The sequence below is a fragment of the Helicoverpa zea genome, chromosome 15, assembly GCF_022581195.2.
Source record: "Helicoverpa zea isolate HzStark_Cry1AcR chromosome 15, ilHelZeax1.1, whole genome shotgun sequence".
NCBI lineage: Eukaryota > Metazoa > Arthropoda > Insecta > Lepidoptera > Noctuidae > Helicoverpa > Helicoverpa zea.
This window is the reverse complement of record NC_061466.1, coordinates 9,904,813-9,920,613: the sequence shown is the minus strand read 5'-3', so window position 1 is coordinate 9,920,613 and position 15,801 is coordinate 9,904,813. Positions and strand designations below refer to the sequence as shown.

Below are 15,801 nucleotides of genomic sequence, written 5' to 3'. Positions count from 1 at the left end.
AAGAGCTGTTTCGAAATGTCAAGCTAGTTGCGCGGTTCCAAAGAGTGGGTCTCATGGAAAAGAACCGGCAAGAAACTCCATAGACAGTCTTTTCACTGTCTATATCCGTTTCCACGATACTCAATTTCATCTCAATCAGTGCAGCAGTTTTAGCGTTAAAGCATCACAAAAAACTTTAGTGAAGATTGAGTTATCGTCATCACGCTTGCTTAACATTATTGATGACCCAATGAACTTATTAATTAATGAATTAAAACATAATCTTTAACCTCCTAATTTGGGTCACGATCTTAATTAGTATTTAATAGCATTTACTAAAATAGAATGACATAGTTTTTCTATAGATTCTTGTTTCTTTTAAAATCAACCTTGGCCTAAGGCTACATTGTCAAACTGATTGTTGATGACACTCGAATGAATCGTGATTGATAAATTATGTAGATTGATACATCTCTATAGTTTTGATGTTCGTGATCAAATTGCATGTAGCACCCTGTGGAAAAGATTTTATATTGTTGAAGTTTATTATTGTGTCCAGATCCTGAGTCGTGTTTGGTCCATATCATAGCTCCGAATCTTTGAAACTAGTACGATATTTCTATAGGTCTACATATATCTATATACATTAAAGGAATGCTTGCTACAGGGTTTTCCAAATTGTTAATCACCAAACTGCTTGCAAAATATTTATTTTAATTAACGCGTCAGTTAAGAAACAGAATTTTACATTTTAATTAATACCTTAATTTCTGTCTTTTTATTATCTGCAGTGCACCTAGTGATGTACACAACCAGTTATCGATAGCACTCAGTCAAGTCGTGAACGTTTCATGCAGCCCATTAAGATCCCATTGTTCAATTCTCATTGACTATTTAATAGTAACAATTTGCGCGGTGGATTTATCAGTCACTTAAAGTTCTCACGGAACATAGGTATACACTAATGTTTGTATAATAACATAACTGTGGTATAGAACAACAATTCGGAACGATATATCATTCATGTAACTGATTTCACTCATAGATTCACTAATAGACTCAATGTCATACCATCCAAATTGAGTATTATATGATATAAAATTTCCGAGCCTTTTTCCAACGATGTTGGGTCGGCTTTTTTGTTGTTATTTTTTATATTGAAAAGTTAAAAAAACACAAAAGTTAGTAAATTTTACTTAAAGGTAAAGGAAAAATAAAATAATGCTTACTTTCAAATCATATCTCGTACCATCACTCACTGAACTTTCGATGTACTTAATACTGTCTTCAATGATATTCTCAAATGAACTGTACAGGAATTTCCAAAATTTCCCTTAAATATACCTTTTTCAGAGGACATCCGAGACAGTGTGAAACTAAACCAACAAATGATAAAATAAAATCCCTAAAGAGTTTGTATTTGAATTTTCACCATAATGCACTATGAAAGGGAGATAAGATAACAATGACACAAACCAAATATTATCATAAATATTTACCCATTAAAATATACATGATTACGGTCAATTTTCAAGAGCAAACGATTTTTTATCGATACATTTGAATCGATTTTATTTCGCTCTCGTTTTGATTAGCAAGCTTTTAAATAGGGTCAAACGGTAAAGTCCATTTTAAAGTATCGATAAACTTGAACTGAGAGTTCTCTGTGCATGAATAAGTTGATTTTATAGCTTTGTACGCAAGTTCAATAACTTAGAGATAAGAGGAGATAATAATAGTTTTATCGATATCGATAAGTGGTGATAGAAAGTACTCGATAGTGTTTTGTCGATAACAACGTTTTTAAGCATGGAGTGACTGACAAATGACAATAGGTTCTGCCAGTATACATTGTTTACGTACAGATTTTTTTACAGAAATTATGTGTTCAGTTCTTGTTATTTTAATAGCTGCTGATTTTCAAAAATACCTATATTCCTTTAAACACATGTATTTTTAAAATAATGCCGTTTATTCCCCTGAATTACTAAATTGGTTTTATCGTAGATTTTAAAAGTACTGCCAACAACACTATTCATACATTTGTCAGTTCACAAAAAGGTGAGTACTATTTACATAAGGACGAACTGTTACAAAGTAAGATATAACACACCACGTGTTTACTGTACACATAATTACTATACACCACATACTATCGTAATTGGGTATTAAAACAATAAATATAAACGTGATATAAATAAATACAGTCAAAGGCATATGAATGGCGAACCAGTACCTATCTGTATATAAATAAAGATTGACTTGCAAAAACCCAGAATATAAAGCAAATAGTTGATTATCTGAAAAACTAGTTATTTTTACTTTGTTTATACATATTACGAAATAGGTACGTTATCATGGCTGCGTGTTGCTTGGTTTGCTTTTTTAAACTGACAAGTTTCATGAAAATCCGTTCAGCAGTTTTTACGTAAACGAGTATCAAACGTACCCACATTCATCCTTACAAAACTTTCGCTTTTATAATATAAGCAGTATAGTATATAAGAACTTAGTATCCAGATGTTACTGCTAAAAATAACTTATTTCCATGTACGCTTATACAAACGTTACACCTTCACAAGTTACCCTTCATACAATTTACTACGTGGAATAAAGTCGAAATTCTAGAACATTCGGGAACGTTCGCCCTAAGTAATTAGCTTCGATCGGGGAACTTGCATTCAAGGTATGTATGACTCACTTTTGTTTATCATGATATCACTCGCTGCGGTTTCGAAAACACTAATATGTACCTAGTTTATATGTATTTTTGTTTTTTTTTTCATACTACTTAAAGGTCAAAAATATAGGTTATTTTGTTGTTATCTTAACTTGGTAGGAAATTGTGGTATTGTCCAGTAGTTTACCCTATTAAAGTCCTATTTGACGCCTCGCGCATGCTTACAGTACTAAGGTAGTGTTTCCTGCGTTTAATTTGACTATCGTGATATCACATGTAGCTTACTTTGTGGTGGCTACTTTATTTTACAAGAACTGTAGCTGACTACAAATACTAATATTGTAAAGCTGAAGAGTTAGTATGTTTGCTTAAAAGCGCAAATCTCAGTAACTCCTGGTCCCATTTGAAACAATATTTCAGTGCTAGATATCCTCGCACCTATATCGCGGAAGGCTCTAGACTACTCTTTTATCCGCCTGTAGGTATGGATTAGTTACCCCGGAACGCGGATGAAACCGCTGGGCAAAGCTAGTATGTTTGTAAATAAAATACCGCAATTTACCTACGTCCGTTTATATTAGAAGCCGGACACGTTAATTATTCAGAAATAACTGGACTCATAATGATAGTAGGAAACGGTTAGGAAATAAACATTGGCTACTTTGTTTTGCATACAATGTGACAAATGTGTACGATATACACGGATTTTGAGGAAACTACAGTAGTAATCCGGATGGGGAAAGTAGATGCCTCAGAAATTCCCACTATAATTTTAACACTCTCACTATCATTAAATTTTTACTATATGTCTGTATATAATATAATGGACGCCATTACGTGCTCTCCGATGCACGGGTGACTCAATCACCAACTTCTAGACTACGGGCTGCTTTGTGAAAGCTTAAAAAAACCCACAAAGCGATTTCGGCCCGACCCGGGAATCGAACCCGAGACCTCGAGCACAGCAGCCGCGCTTGCGACCACTAGACCAACGAGGCAGTTATATGTATATGATATGGACGTACTAATATACTAATATAATAAAGACGAAACATTTTTTAATTAGTTTGTACCTCATAGGCTTCGAAACTACTGATTCGATTTGAAATCCTTTCACTGCTGCAAATGTACACTATTCACGAGTAGAGGCAGTAGTTCTCAAGGAACGCGGGTGAAACCGCGGGAAAACTAGTAGTAGTTTTATACTGTCAAAAAATCACCAGCATTTTAAAAGTAGTCTGGTTAACCTTACAATTGAATGACCACTATATGACAAAAGTCATTTCATGACAAAAGGTACCTTATGGACTTTGGCGCTTAAGTCATTTGGAGATACAAATTCTACAATCTTGCTTAGACTAAAAAAACATAATGTCGTAAGTGCCAACACCCATAAAGTACCTTTTACCGTGGACTGACACATATAGTGAAATAAATATGTACATAGGAAATTATATGTCGTAATAAATCAAAACTTTATCATTTTAATTACAAACACAAGCTTAAGATTATCGTTATTCAATGAACAGTACGACTGTTTGATTCAAACTTGAGACTTAATGAGGTAAATATGTCTGACTTCTCGGTAAATGGATTTTTATTTACTTGATTAAATAGTTTCTTTCACTATCGTTTTTTACAGTCGGGTAAACAGTTTTGTAAGGACAGTTGGGTGCAATTAAATAAGATCTTTTATAAACATTAAAATCAATATCGATAACTTAAATAAAAATTATAATTAGACATATCGTTTGAAAATATGCTGAACAAAGAAATGAAAGCGATCCAACGAGGTAATGCTGCCAGCCATTTGGGCATGCTCCCAGTCGACAGCGATGGGAACAAATTTTTTGATGCCTTTTAGTTTTTTAGTTTAAGGTTGTTTTTTTTAAATAGTTTTTAATAAAAAATGTAGATTTGGTTAAAAATAAATTAAAGAAATGAAAGCGCGAAATAAGGTTTATCATAGTATAGATATTGCAGTTTTCCTATCCTAATAAAAAAAGGTTAAAGTCACCTGTATGATAAGAGTTTCATCACGGAACAAATATTATCGTCTATTTACTTTTTTATAATTCTTGATAGCTGAATTACGAAATATTGTTTTATCTTATTATATTAATAGCATATTATTATTTATTTAATTATTGTAACTATATTTATCGCTGTTGTTTATGAATGAAAGTAATTTCCGTCATTATTAAGACGTTATTTAAATTTATTGTGCTGTAGGATAGAAGCACCTACATAAATAACAATTATAAAACTGAAGGCTATGTTTATTTGAACGCGTTAATCTCAAGAAGAATGAAAGAAAAATAATCTACTAATCCAATTTAAAAAATTATTCGATGTTCCATAGAACATAACCTATAGAGGAAGGATATTAGATTTTTAGAAGATTATTTTTAGGAAGGCACACTGGGTTGAGGGGGTCAGATAGGGCAGTCGCTCCTTGTAAAGCACTGGTACTCAGCTACATCTGGTTAGTCTGGAAGCAGACCTCAACATAGTTGGGAAAAAGGCTCGGAGAATGATGATTTTTAGGAAGGCACAAGAAGTTGTTTCCTCGGTACGCAGGTGAAACCGCGAGAAGAAGCCAGTATTTAATATCTATAATAGTCTTTATTAAAGGTGTTTAGAAAATAGATCACACCTAAGTATCTATTTGCGATTAGATAATAGCTATCTTGTGATTAGTTCGTACCTGTAAACGAGGTAAATATTGTAATCTCTCGTTGATAAGATTCATTCATGTTAATACTGACAGTAACTTTGTTAGAAAATAAGTTTTGTATCTTTCATCATCATCCGCCTTTTTACTATCCCATTGCAGGGCACAGGCCTCTTCCCATACAGAGAAGGATTGAGCATTAATCACCACGCTTGCTCAAGGTGGATTGGTTATTCTCACATTAAATTTTCAACTCAGTAGTTTCTATTTATTATAATTCTCTGTACTGTACTGTATTTACATTATATAGGATAATTTTTTGCTATCAATTTTTGTTCCATACGACAAAAAATATACAGGCTTGTTTACATCGTCAAGATTTAAATAATTGTATGCATTAACGACATCGTAATCATGATTGATTTTGATCCTTTTTTTAACGACGTCAAAAATCATGAAATAACCCCCTCCCGCTGTGGGTTAGCAGCGGTGAGGGAGTGTCAGACTCTGACTGACTAAAAACCGTCGTGTTCCGTCGTAGGCCTTTTATGTACCAGGGCCGCGGTAACTCTTTCGAACAATCCCGCAGTAGATTTTGACCCTTATCCAATAATAATAAAAAAAATGACTTAATAGAAAAAAATAATCATCAATTTCTCCTTTGAACCATCCATTGATTGTTGACACATTTAACTTTTAACCTAATTAACTCTAATAACTAGATATAAGTATTTTATAACAGAAATTAATTGTGTTATGACGCCTAATGGACGGCTAAGTGGATTTCTATTAATTAGTTAATTCATTAAATTCTTCGTTTTATTGCACACAATAAAAATACCACTTTTCTCTTATGACAGTTTTATAAGAGAATGATGCTTTATCATAAATATCTCTAGAAAAACGAAGAAAGCATTAGTTTGTATGTGTTGATAAATCTCTGAAAGAAATGATCCTTTGATTTTTTTATTGGTAAATAAAACTTACATTATTATAGGGAAATAAAACTCCAAATATGTTTAATAAGAAGTTTCTAAAACTAGAGTTCCCTTCAAATAACTTTACCACTACGAAGTTTGCTACAAGTAACTTCACAATAGTCATACTAATGTACGAACAAAGTATTACCTACTGAGCATGCGGGATGCCAATACCTAACTTCGGAGCGGCAAAAGACGACTATAAGTTAGAGCTTATAGTATAAGTGACGCATTTAAGTCAAAATAAGTTACCCAATAAATATGGGTTTCTCAACTTTAACTCGTGAAACAACCTAGAAGGGTCCAAAGATAATCACTTGCGGAATGAACAACGCAGGTAAACGCTGATCAGATTTCATCGGGGCTTAAAAACGGGAGCAAAAAGGGTCTAAGTATTAAAAGGTATGGGAACAGGAATAAGTAAGAATATTTATAAAGATTAGTTACTTAAATAGGATAAAATATGTGAAGAAAGAATAATATGAACGTGAAAGTTTGACGGTGTGGGCGTTTGTTGCTCTGTCTCGCAAAAGTTTGCTCGTATAATTTTGATGAAATCAGTCAGTAATATAGTCTAGAATCAGAATAACAGATAAATCAGTCTAAATGCGTGAAACAGTTCACTCCGGTCGAGTGAAATAATTCGGGGGGGAAAAAGCAAAATTTATTAATTCAGCTATCTTTATTGAGATTTCTTTAATTGCTTTCATATTTCACAATAATTATAAATTAATTCATTTAGAGCGCAGTTTTTTAGCCAACATTGACGTCAAATTGTGAAACAATAGTTTCATAATCATTATTAGATTCTATAGCAACGATTAATATTTTAATTAATTCTTCATTCGTTTTATTATCTTCGTCAGTTTTAACTCTCATCGCAGAATATTGTGAACATATGTTTGAGATAAATTATTATTTATCACGTCCGGGATCGAACTCCCGTTGTATTCTGCTCAATATGGAGTATCTATTTGTGTTACTAAGCAGTCTTGTTACGTATCTATGACTTGACTATTAATTTGTCTACGGATTTCGTCAAATAACTATACGTCTCCGAAAGTTGGCCAATTCATAAATTTTGATCATGTATCGTGAAGTGAGCCGTGAACCAACTTCAGAGTTGTTATTTGGTAAAAAATGTACTTGAAGAATGAAGTCACTTTTGAATAGTCTTATACATATAACGATTTCTACTGAAATTTTAGTTACCTATATGTCTTAAAGACACCATTAATATATGTTTTTGTATCGGCTTTGCTTTACTATCTCAAATAAATTGAAAATTTCGAAGGTTCTCGGTACATCAATACCGACATTGTTTTTGTAATTTCGATGAACAAACCCTCCCAAGATTAGTCCACATTTAGAATTTTACTGCAGAAATAAAGTCGGTTATAAACGTTATCACGGTTAATAACCATAATAGAAACAGCGATTATACCCGTTATAAGCACAAAATAGATAATACTCGTAATTAGAATTACGAAAGATATATGAGTAGAACAATGGACGATACCAAGCAGTCATTGACGACTGGCGAAAAAAAAATATTGTAGCATCGCTTGCGAGGCGTCCATACCCTTCTAGACTGTTCTTTTGAGAAGGAGAAGAGGTGATTAGTTCGTAGTGACATCGAGTAAGTGGAAGTATGGACATTAAAAGGGTCCTATTTTAATCCAGATTTCTACGTTATTTATTTTGATTGGAGTTAGTTGGTGCTAATGGGACTGATAATGCTTTTGATGTGTTTGTATGAGAGTAATGTTTAAATAGTTTTTTTTACGTGCTCAAAGTCTTACTACTCAAAGAAAAGAACAAATTCTTTGAGTAGTAAGACTTTCATAAGTTTCATCTGAAGTAAGTTTATTTAAGGGCAGCCACACATGCAATGAATATTGAACACTACTGCATATTTGTTAAGACTTAATATAGATATAGAGTAGGTTGTATTTATCTGTGATGAATGCAATGACTCAATCGACATTATTTTGATTTTCTTTAAATATGATCGACCTCTCTGACTGCATTGACATTTGTGTCTTATCTAGAACAAAATGTTGCGATTCATTCATCATTCAGATTAACGTATTTTGAACACGTGCGTACTAAAGTGATAAATATAAATTTATTTAATGGGGGGATTGTTAAATATCTCTTTTATACTTCAGTTGTTTCATACAAAAGTTCTTGATCTTTTGAACTTTGACTGCCACTGCATTAGTTAGTTTTAGTTATCTTTGAGACACAATAATGTTGTCCTACTATTGTTAATTATATATGTAATAACGTTGATAGAGTATTTGTTGCTCCCTTCATGTTAAAAACAAGATTCATATTGATGAGTCTTGGCAGCAATAAAAGTAACTTATGCATCAGAATAACATATCTGAAGATAAATTGTACCCCTATATGGGAAGAACCCCAAGGGTAACACCGTGGACGGAAGCTAGTGTACATATTAAACCAATCTTTTTTTCTAGTACAGTCAACTTCAGGTCAGTGGTAACAGTTTTATAGGAAAATCGTACTTATTACTATTGAGTTAAGGTGCATGACAGTTACCACTGATGTGCGGTCTACCGTACATAGTTTGGCTGCGTTTAAAATAATTTTGAATGAAGTAAGTATTTGTATTATTATAGTATTTACTTCGCTATTGTTATTTGTTTGATATTGAGGCTAACTTGTCCTACTGTGCTAATATATTCATCGATTCAAATCAAACACACGTTATTGAGTACTCGAAATCTTATTAACATAGGGCCTTCATAGTCCGTTTAGTTCAAACTAAAAACGTGAACATAACAAATAGTAATACTATTTGCCTAGCCGAATACTGACGTTGAATATAAATTCATTTTTAACGGTTATTTGGTGTGCATGATTAAAATAACAAGCGCAAGAGCAGTACACTACAGACTAAACAGTCGGCCGACAGTTGATCGTTGACAATTTTATTTGAAAGTTTTCATTCAGTCTGATATTGTTATCGGCACGAATCTTGAGCTCTGACCTTCACCTGCGCAGAAGTAATTTATTGGGTCCCTTTTGTGGTATGAAGTGAGGCGCGGGGTCGGGCTAAAGCGGTGATTGGCCCGCAGTGCATCACTCGGGATTGGTTCTTTGCTAATAAATCACTTCTGTGCAGATGTAGGTCAGAGCTCAAGATTCATGCCCATAACTATATGGGCTAAATACCTGATCTTCGTAATGTGCGTACTACCATCCATCTTCATACTGATTTATGAGCCCAAACAAACTATTGGCCGACTAAAAGTTTGTAGTGTGCAGATACTCTTGAGTTTTTATACCGATAAATATGTGGGTCCTTAATCGTTTTTTAAGTGCCCGAAACAAAAATGTTTATAAAGCTTTATATATTAAAAGATTATTTGCTAATGTTAAGGAAAAAATCTTAAATTAGAACATCGGAATTTAGATATCAGTTGAATATTGATAAGTCATTGTTTTGACTGGTTTTTTATCTAGAGAAAGTATATCTTTCGCACGTCTATCTACCACAATAGTATAAAGTGAAAAGCTTTTTATTATTATTAAGTACGCATAGATAAAGATATTTGTCAGTCACATAATATTTGAAAAATAAAAAAAATCATAAACTACATTTTACTAACTATAGGATACTTTATTACGGTGTCTTTATTATTGTAAATATTCCAAAAATGCAGACATAGTTGGGTGTTAAGCCAATTTTCTTTCATAAAGGAACACTGAAGTTAAACTAAACATTACAATTATAGTATCGTCTTCCCTGACAACAGCGAGGTACAGAATTATTTATAATGCCGCCAAAGGAAACAGGACTTTATTGCAATGACTTAAAATCTGTTTTAAAACAGACACCTTTAGAGATCGGAGTAACAAAGTATTTCTATATTAATCCCTTTTAATTTTAGAACTGAAACGTTTAGTGTATACCATAAACTGCAAGAAAGTAACCTTGCTCCTTCAAATTAAACATGGCGTGAAATTTTCTAAAATAAACCGTATTGTAACGACGACTACCAAATTATTTTTGTGTAACATTTTTAAATCGAAATTTAATTCGAATACCTTTTTTACAAAATATAAAATTAAGTTGTCATCACTTTTTGTGTTAGTCGATTATTCGATTATAATTTCGATAATTCGATTCGTTTTTGCTCCCTACACGGTAACTACTAACATAAAGGTCGTTAGTTACGGCTATTCATAAGCAACAGAACTCCCACCGTCCGTCTGTTTGCATTGTAAGACGTGTCAGGTAATTTTTAACAATACGACGAAACACGCTACCAAGACAATGAAGTTTGTTCACGCAATAAAACGATTTTTCAACACGAAATTATCAAAATACTCGTATGACATTATTAATGCGTGTTTGCGATGTCATTTACAAAAAAAATTGATACTTTGATTGAGATTTGTTGTCGAAGAATAATGACAGTTCCTGCTTAGGTAGCACAAATATTTGAGAATACAAAATCTTAAAAAATAGAAAGTTAGTGTTGAGCTCGTTGGCAGTTTTTATATTAGACAAATAAATTTAAAAAATGCAAGTAGCTGGTATGGCTGAACACATGATCAGTTTAAAAGAACCGTATGTTACAACACTCGATACATTTATGATGTTACGTGGAATGCGTAATCCAATTTGTTCGAACATATGCAAGGAAAAATGCTGTAAACCATAAAAGGAACAAATTTTATAAATAACCACAAATATTTTAAGCTTGACTCGACTAAAAATAATCGATTAAATCGAGCCGACTAAATTAAGGTACGCGGCCAGCACTACTTGGATTTCACATTCGATTTTTGAAAAAAATTAAAAAGGCAATACTTACACGGAATCGTACAAATTGTATACCATGACCCAATTCACGGAACACCTCGTCGGTATGTGCAGTTTTATAACCTTAAACAATCACGAAGGCACTTGGGATTACACTAGTTTTGTACACGGTAGTAAAGAGGCGAGTTTTTGAAGTAGTAAGAGTTAAATAGACACGGATTTTTGTTCGTTATTTGGTAAGAATGGCCGGCCGGCGAAGCGTGCGCGTCGGACTGAGGCGAACCGTCTGGCGCGCTCGACACTGCATTGGTTCCGAACGGCTTGGCTCGTCACACTAACGTCATTTTATCGCGCGACGCGCTTACGCCGCTTTCCTTTCCGACCGTTTACATCGCTTACACGCAATCCATAGCTGCTTATCTTCACACATCACTAACGAACACTGATGTAGTGACAGCATTGGTCATCAAACTTAAAATAATGTTACAACTCGCGTTTCTACCTGATGATCTGCTGTCGATGCATGCAATGTGCGCTTAATGTTTAATGCATTTTAACATAATCTCATCGTGTATTTGTGCGATGAGAAGAATGTCACAAATGTGTGTACACTCGTAATTACATTAATATCGATTTGCTATCTAAATGAATGGTTGACGTTGACCCCATTCGATAGGTTTTAGGCGAGCCGAAGTAGCGTGATAGTCACGTGATCGTGTGTACGAAAAGCCATGCGTTCGCTGTGTTTAAGCAATTATAATTGTTATCACTTTCTAATAAGGTTTATTACTGTTTAAATTAGTGAATCAGCTGTTGGTGAGACGGTATCTACCTGTGTTCACACGTGGCGAGTTATACGTTTGGGTATTTAAAACATGCAAACTTTCAGTGTAATAAATATAAGTGATAACGAGGTGTTACATTTTTGTACTGACACTAGTTTTTACTTACTATTTCACTCGCTTTTATAGGAAAAAAAATTAATTATCGAACTACCTAGATCAATTGAGTTTTTTTTACACATTTATTATCAATCGAGTCAGTAAGTTTATTTTTAAGCTCCAAAGTAAAAGTGTTACAGATTCACTTTCGCATAAAGCATCAAGTACGTATTAAAAAAAAAAAGCAATGTGGGACATTCCTATGCTTATCTAGCACATTGTTGAATACATAATTCCTTGTGCCTTAAACCGTTATAAAGTCCTTCGCTAGGGCAGCCAGATGTTTCTGAAGTTTATTTGATCCTGTTCAGTTTATTCCTGTTTATGCCTATACTTACCGTACCGAATAATTTATTTTAACACTTTTTATATGTTTTTATGTTTTTATATGGATAACAGACCTGTAGGTGAAACTTATATATAAGTAATTATTTTCTTTATAAATGCGTTGCATACATAAGCACTGTAAATTATATAATTCCGTGTACTTACATATATATACCAGGTATCTGTTTATTCACGGTAAACGTAAAAACTATTGTCCTGATGTTCATGCGGTTTTAACCAATAGATTAAGTGAATACATGATGCAGATTACCTTATGCGCAGACAGGATAGGGTAATATTAATCAAATTTTTTAGAAGGTTCGAATTAGATGTACTTACCTCTAATAGGCTCCATAAAAATGAAATTCATTGGCACATCAAATGGATAAAATAAGGTTTTTTCCTTATTATCTAGAAGCTGTAAAACTGATTATAATAATTGGCTGAAATAAGAAAAGAACACTAAATGGATCTAATCCTTACTAATATTATAAATCGGAAAGTGAGTTTGTTTGTTTGTTTGTTTGTTTGTTCCGCTTTCACGCCGTAACTACTGAACCGATTGCTTTGAAATTTTGCAGACGTAAAGTTAGAAGTCCGGATTAAATAATAGGGTACTTTTTATCCCGAAAAAAATAGATATTCCCGAGGGAATACAAAAATATTGTTTGCTTGATGGATGGATTGTAGATGGCGCTGTGTGTCGTTTAAAACAAGGTAATATATTGCAAACGAATATAAACATGTAAATTTAGAAGCTAAATGATACGATAATGAATCCCCGAAAATGAGGAATTCCCGAGGGATGATGTACAATTTGTTTAATCGTCTAAACTGTTTTTTTTTTACATCTACTTATATATTGCAAACGAATATGAACATATAAATTTAGAAGCTAAATGATACGATAATGAATCCTCGAAAATGAGGAATTCCCGAGGGATGACGTACGATTTGTTTTATCGTCTTAACTGTTTTTTTTACATCTACTTATCCTGAATTAACTATAATTCAACGAATTACTAATTGGTATAAGTATTAGTTAAGTTATTTCGTTCTTGAGGTATGCGATAGATGGCGCTGGGTGTTTTTAAAACGTGGTAACGATGTGTTTTTAAAATACATAAGAAGTGGAATGATAGCTTTTTAAAACGTGGTGACGTTGTTTTTTTTAAGATACGTAAGAAGTGCAATGATATCTCGCGCTTTAACCTGTAGCTCATTGTTCAATCGCGAGCTTCCCGATAGCTCGATAGATGGCGTTGTGCTTTTCTGTATCGTGGTGTTAAGGTTCGCCGCGAATTAGTCTGTTTTGAAATCAGTGGGGCCCAGTAGCGCCAGGGCCAGCCGCGGCTGCGGGTTGTTCGAAAGAGGTACCGCGGCCCTGGTATATAAAAGGCCTAGGACGGAACACGACGATTTTAGTCAGTAAGAGTCTGACACTCCCTCACCGCTGCTAACCCACAGCGGGAGGGGTGAACCGAATTCCACGCGGGCGAAGCCGCGGGCGGAAAGCTAGTTTCAAAATAAATGCATTTTCTCAAATTTTTTACTGTCACGATCAAGTTCAATGTTGAATTTAATTAAATTAGTTGTAGTTTATTTCTTATCAAATTAGAGTAAGGTACCAATATAGTACCCATTTTTTTCTAATTTTATGCTTTCTTTTTATTGAATGTCACACTTTTCACCAAACTTTCGTTACATCAGTAGATTTCAAACAGAAAAAGAAACCGCATTCAGAAAAAGAAACCGCATCCCAATAATTGCAAGCTTGTTTTTAACATCCAGAAAAAATAAAAGCGAATTCTTTGTTATTTTTGCAATATTTAGGTTTCATCCACATCTCGGACAAAACACTACTCCAGCCGTAAAAAAATTGTCTATGTCCTATTTCTAAGGCTCTAGAATAGATACGTACCAAAATTAATTTGGCGTGAAAGCTCAATAAACAGACAGACACAGTTACTTTCCCATTTATACAATGTAAGTAAGAATTCGCACAAATTAACGTCTCCAAGTGAAAATTAAAGTTACGTTTCTATAACTTGAAACTGAATGCGTCGAGAACTTTCTCAAATATCTGTAAGACCGTATAAGGTTCAAAGCTGAGACTTATGCCCATATGTTTGTGTCTAGACAACCTTTCTTTGTGTGGGTGTGACACACACTGGTAGTTCTGTTGAGTCATTTGTACGACATTGATTGAAGGGTACACTCACGGTAAGCTTAGCTGTGGTTAATTTAGTTTGAAGGAAAGTCTTATTATCTGACTATGTAGCGGGTATGATCTCCTGATACAAGCTGTGCGAAAAGTCATGAATACCAATAAGAAGTGAGGCTGTTAAACCAGCTTTTATTAAAAAAAACACATCCAAAACGGTTCATTCAGTTAAAAGCTACAGACAGACTAGTGCCATAGACAGACACATAGCCACAGAGAGACAGACGCCCGTTGCCAAACCCCAAAGAAACTCCAATTAGCACCATATTAGTGATTTCTATGTATATCATAATAGGTGAAATTCTTTACGTAAACATTTTCACCACAAAGCATTAGTTTCAATTGTAATTCTGGTCCATACTCATAGGGCCCCGTAATTATAGGGGCTTATGACCGTTTGTCTAATTTTAGACTATCACACGATCACACGTAGATCATCTAATGTCCTTGGTGTCAGGACGTTGTAGTACAACGTACTTGTTGTTGAGTTACCTATTTCATATGTAAGCTATTATGTTCTGTTGGCAGAAAATGTAATTGTGTATTATTATAACGAGTTTCGTATGCCCTTTTCGAAATTCTAAGACACTAAAACATGGACTATCTTTATATAGCACACTTTTCTCTTTTCGTGTTTGCGCATTAATGGCTAAGTTTATCTATATTCTTGATGATTATCCTAATATCAAATCCGTTCGGAATTACAAGCTGGAAGAGATATACAGACTACTAGAGGTAGTGAGTGCTGTAAGTAGTTAGTGTTCCGATGTAGGAATTTTCGCTATTACTTCGGTCTACTCAGTTCTGAAATATGTATAACAATTATTTAGGTAAAAATCTACTTTATGCACGTGATCCAGGTAAAGCGGAAATTATAACAAACAAGCGAAAAAAAAACGTGAATTTTACTTTATTTAATCCGAATCTACAGTTCAAGAATCCGTAACGTATCTACCGTGGAAATGGAATTAAATGATATGGTTTGACACGTGCAATCATTGGTCATTTATTCCGTATTCTTTATTGACTGGAAATTATTTTAACAGCTTTACTAGTCCAGCTGATTTTCCGGTTGGTTTTTCAGGGCAACAAACATCAACGTGGTTAATACACGCTTATCTTAACAATATTTGCATTAGTATAGATTGGTAATGGTGCCCCTTAACAAATATACCTAACTCTTCATTCTATTGCACAA

At 33.8% G+C, this 15,801-nt stretch overlaps 1 protein-coding gene across 1 annotated transcript in view; it reads right to left on the bottom strand.

The window, feature by feature from the left end:
* LOC124636868 (organic cation transporter protein-like) overlaps positions 1-11,447 on the bottom strand; it is a 36,800-nt gene extending 25,353 nt beyond the window's left edge. Inside the window, exon 1 of the mRNA XM_047173070.1 lies at positions 11,164-11,447. The gene's annotated coding sequence lies outside the window, so the exon portion shown is untranslated. The remainder of the gene's footprint in view (positions 1-11,163) is intronic.
* Positions 11,448-15,801: the final 4,354 nt, after the last annotated feature.